Below are 5,326 nucleotides of genomic sequence, written 5' to 3'. Positions count from 1 at the left end.
TAAGGATCAGAAATAGCAAATGTGCATAGGTTAGTTAGAGATGAGTAACTGGTTTGGGGCTACAATGGGGCAAAAAGGCCAAGCACAGAGAGGAAGAGATAACAAGTGGAAATGCTCCACTACCCATACAGGTCTAGGGATGTAGAAAACAATGAGCTGGGAAGGGGGTGAAGAAATGGGGGATGAGGGAGAGAATAGCTAAATGTCATCCAGAAAATAATATAATTGAAGAAAGAGGACAATGATATCAGAAGTTATGACAAACAATTGCTGAAAACTAAAAAGTTTAGACTGGACAAAACTAAAAGAATTCTTAGAGTAATTAGTCATTAGAATAGACTGCAGGTGCTCAAAGCCCTTTCCCTGGAGCTATGTAAAGCAGATAAGACAAGACATGATTGAAAATGTAGGGAATTGTCTTGCAAAATTCAATGTGTCAGACCAGATGAGCTAAGGCTTTTCAGGCCTTAGACAGTATTATCTGTAAACCTAACAACAGAATACCTGCCCTAAGAAATGGTCCTCTCTGCATTTGGAAAAATTGGGTGTGTAATTCATTTCCAGTGGAGGCTGTGGTTTAGACAGGACTCAGGGTTTAACACCATGTCATCTAACCCTGTGCTCAGGGCCAGCTCTTGTTTTTTGCTTGGGGCGGCAAAAAAGTTAGAGTGCTACCCTCCGCAAACCCCCCCCCGAGCGCCGCACTGCTGAAACCCCGCCCCCCGAGCGCCATGCTGCCCGAAACCCTGCCCCCTCAGAGCGCTGCGCTGCGCCAAGGTGAGACCTCGGTGAGGTCTGTCAGGGGCACCTGGACATAAATGGGAGTGACTCCAGGTCATTCTCTTTTTAAGTTTTGTCTCATGGAGATTCAGTCCATACTGCACTGTCTTCTGGCAAGCACCCAGGAGACGACAGTGGCTAGCAGTCGTACTGCACCGTCAGCTGCCAGCCTAAGATGTATAAGAGAGATGGAATGGATCAAAACAAGAAAGAGACCAGATTTGTTTTGTATTCATTTGCTCCCCACCTCTCCCTCCATGAATAGTAGGGGAAGGGATAGCTCAGTGGTTTGAGCATTGGCCTGCTAAACCCAGGGTTTTGAGTTCAATCCTTGAGGGGGCCATTCTGTATGACAATTGTGTATGTTTCTCCTTGATGCAAACCCCCACCCCCTTTGTTGATTTTAATTCCCTGTAAGCCAAGTCGTCTCTCCCTCTGTCAGAGCAATGGCAGACAATCATTTTGCACCTCTTTCTCAGTGCAGACGCCATAGCATGGCAGGTATGGAGCCTGCTCAGATCACTGCGGCAATTATGAGCACTGTAAACACCATGCGTATTATCCTGCAGTACATGCAAAACCAAAACCAGGCAAGGAGGCGACAGCAGCGTGGTAATGAGAATGATGAGGACATGGACACAGACTTCTCTCAAAGTATGGGCCCTGGCAATGTGGCCATCATGGTGTTAATGGAGAAGGTTCATGCTGTGGAACGCCGATTCTGGGCCCGGGAAACAAGCACAGACTGGTGGGACTACATAGTGTTGAATGTCTGGGACGATTCCCAGTGGCTGCGAAACTTTTGCATGCGTAAGGGCACTTTCATGGAACTTTGTGACTTGCTTTCCCCTGCCCTGACGCACAAGAATATGAATAAAGATGAGAGCAGCCCTCACAGCTCACAAGCGAGTGGCGATAGCCCTGCGGAAGCTTGCAACGCCAGACAGCTACCGGTCAGTCAGGCATCAGTTTGGAGTGGGCAAATCTACTGTGGGGGCTGCTGTGATCCAAGTAGCCAACGCAATCAAAGAGCTGCTGATATCAATGGTAATGACTCTGGGAAATGTGCATGTCATAGTGGATCGCTTTGCTGCAATGGGATTCCCTAACTGTGATGGGGCGACAGGCGGAACCCATATCCCTGTCTTGGCACCGGAGCACCAAAGCAGCGAGTACATAAACTGCAAGGGGTACTTTTCAATGGTGCTGCAAGCACTGGTGGATCACAAGGCACATTTCACCAACATCAACCTAGGTTGGCTGGGAAAGGTACATGATGCTCGCATCTTCAGGAACTCTGGTCTGTTTCAAAAGCTGCAGCAAGGGACTTTCTTCCTGGATGAGAAAATAACCGTTGGGGATGTTGAAGTGCCTATAGTTATCCTTGGGGACCCAGCCTACCCCTTAATGCCATGACTCATGAAGCCGTACACAGGCAGCCTGGACAGTAGTCAGGAGCTGTTCAACTATAGGCTGAGCAAGTGCAGAATGGTGGTAGAATGTGCTTTTGGATGTTTAACAGCACGCTGGCACAGTTTACTGACTCGGACAGACCTCAGCGAAACCAATATTCCTATTGTTATTGCTGCTTGCTGTGTGCTCCACAATATCTGTGAGAGTAAGGGGGAGACGTTTATGGTGGGGTGGGAGGTTAAGGCAAATCACCTGGCTGCTGATTACGCGTAGCCAGACACCAGGGCAGTTAGCAGAGTACAGGAGGGCGTGGTGAGCATCAGAGAAGCTTTAAAAAACAGTTTAATGACTGGCCAGGCTACGGTGTGAAAGTTCTGTTTGTTTCTCCTTGATGAACCCCCTCCTCCCTCCCCCCCGGTTCACTCTACTTCCCTGTAAGCTAACCACCCTCCCCTCCCCCCTCCGATCACTGCTTGCAGAGGCAATAAAATCATTGTTGCTTCACATTCATGCATTCTTTATTAATTCATCACACAAATAGGGGGATAACTGCCAAGGTAGCCCAGGAGGTGTAGGGGAGGAGGGAAGGACAAGGCCACACTGCACTTTAAAACTTATTGAATGCCAGCTTTCTGTTGCTTACGCAGTCCTCTGGGGTGGAATGGTTGGGTGCCCGGAGGCCCCCCCACCGCGTTCTTGTGCATCTGGGTGAGGAGGCTATGGAAGTTGGGGAGGAGGGTGGTTGGTTACACAGGGGCTGTAGCAGTGGTCTGTGCTCATGCTGCCTTTCCTGAACCTCAACCATATGCCGGAGCATATCAGTTTGTTCCTCCAGTAGCCTCAGCATTGCCTCTTGCCTTCTGTCACCAAGCTGATGCCACTTATCATCTTCAGCCCACCACTTATCTTCAGCCCATGTTCATATTGTGCTTTCCTGGACTCTGACATTGTCTGCCTCCACGCATTCTGCTGGAATCTTTCAGTGTGGGAGGACTGCTTGAGCTCAGAGAACATTTCATCAAGTGCGGGTTTTTTCGCCTTCTAATCTTTGCTAGCCTCTGGAAAGGAGAAGTTAATGTGAGCGTTGAAACATTTGCAGCTGGTGGAGGAAAAAAATGGGAGAGTGGTAGTTAAAAGGACACATTTTAGAAAACAACGGGTAGACTCTTTCACGGTAAACCTTGCTGTTAACATTACATAGCACATGTGCTGTCGGTACAAGGTCGCATTTTGCCCCGTGTTGAGGGTATGCTGGTTTGGTGTGAGAGATCACTCACGCAAGGCCGGGCAACAGAATTCGGCTTGCAGGCAGCCAGGGTAAGACAGTCTTTTGGCTTCTTTAACCTTCATAACATGTGGGAATGGTTTCAAACAGCAGTGCCCTCATTTCCCATACTAAGCAGCCGTTGGGTGGCCATTTCAAATGGGTTGGCAATTTAAAAGGAAGGGCTGCAGTTTTCGGGTTAATGTGCAGCACAAACACAACTAACCCCCCTCCCCCACACACACACCCTGGGATGATTGCTTCACTCCTCCCTCCATGACATGGGTAACGACGGGGAACATTTCTGTTCAGCCACAGGCAAACAGCCCAGCAGGAACGGGCACCTCTGAATGTCCCCTTATAAAATCACCCTATTTCAACCAGGTGACCAGGAATGATATCACTCTCCTGCGGATAACAGAGAGATAAAGAACGGATGTTGTTTGAATGCCAGCAAACACCGGGACCATACATTGTGTTATGCAATGATTACAGACTATGTGCTACTGGTCTGGCGTGGTAAAGTGTCCTACCATGGAGGATGGAATAAGGCTGCCATCCCCAGAAACTTTTTGCAAAGGCTTTGGGAGTACATCCAGGAGAGCTTTATGGAGATTTCCCGGGAGGATTTCCACTCCATCCCCAGACATGTTAACAGACTTTTCCAGTAGCTGTACTGGCCGTGAATGCCAGGGCAAATTAATCATTAAACACACTTGCTTTTAAACCATGTATAATATTTACAAAGGTACACTCACCAGAGGTCCCTTCTCTGCCTGGTCCGGGAGGCAGCCTTGGGTGGGTTTGGGGGGTACCGAGTCCAGGTCCAGGGTGAGAAACAGTTCCTGGCTGTCGGGGAAAACCGTTTCTCCGCTTGCTTGCTGTGAGCTATCTTCAACCTCCTCATCTTCCTCGTCCCCAAAACCCTCATCCCTGTTGTGTGCTACTCCATTGATGGAGTCAAAGCACAGGGGTGGGGTAGCTGTAGGGGCACCTCCTAGAATGGCATGCAGCTCATCATAGAAGTGACATGTCTGGGGCTCTGACCCGGAGCAACCGTTTGCCTCTCTGGCTCTTTGGTAGGCTTGCATGAGCGCCTTAAGTTTCACGCGGCACTGCTGCGGGTCCCAGTTATAGCCTCTGCCCTTCATGCCCTTGGAGATTTTTTCAAATGTTTTGGCATTTCGTCTTTTGGAACAGAGTTCTGATAGCATAGATTTGTCTCCCCATACAGTGATCAGATCCCATACCTCCCATTCGGTCCATGCTGGAGCTCTTTTGCGATTCTGGGACTCCATCATGGTCACCTTTGCTGATGAGATCTGCACTCACCTGCAGATTGCCACGCTGGCCAAACAGAAAATGAGATTCAAAAGTTTGTGGGCCTTTTCCTGTCTACCTGGCCAGTGCATCTGAGTTGAGAGTGCTGTCGAGAGCAGTCACAATAGAGCACTCTGGGATAGCTCCCGGAGGCCAATACCGTCGAATTGCGACCACACTACGCCACACTACCCAAATTCGACCCGGCAAGGTTGATTTCAGTGCTAATCCCCTTGTCAGGGGAGAAGTACAGAAATCAATTTTAAGAGCCATTTAAGTCGAAAAAAATGGCTTCGTCATGTGGACGGGTGCAGGGTTAAATCGATGTAATGCGGCTAAATTCGACCTAAACTTGCAGTGTAGACCAGGGCTAAGAGTGGCCAATTACATAGGTGATTCAGTTGAATCAGAGCTTGGAGAGCAATTTTTTTTCTCCTCTTTTGCAATCCTTGCTTGTCTGACAGGCCCAAACTGAATTACATCACTTCCTAAAAGCAATCAAATACAGCACATCTTCTTAAGAAATTTAACTCACATACACATCAGCAG

Source organism: Mauremys mutica, chromosome 5, assembly GCF_020497125.1.
Source record: "Mauremys mutica isolate MM-2020 ecotype Southern chromosome 5, ASM2049712v1, whole genome shotgun sequence".
Taxonomy (NCBI): Eukaryota; Metazoa; Chordata; order Testudines; family Geoemydidae; genus Mauremys; species Mauremys mutica.
Note: the sequence above shows the minus strand (reverse complement) of the source record.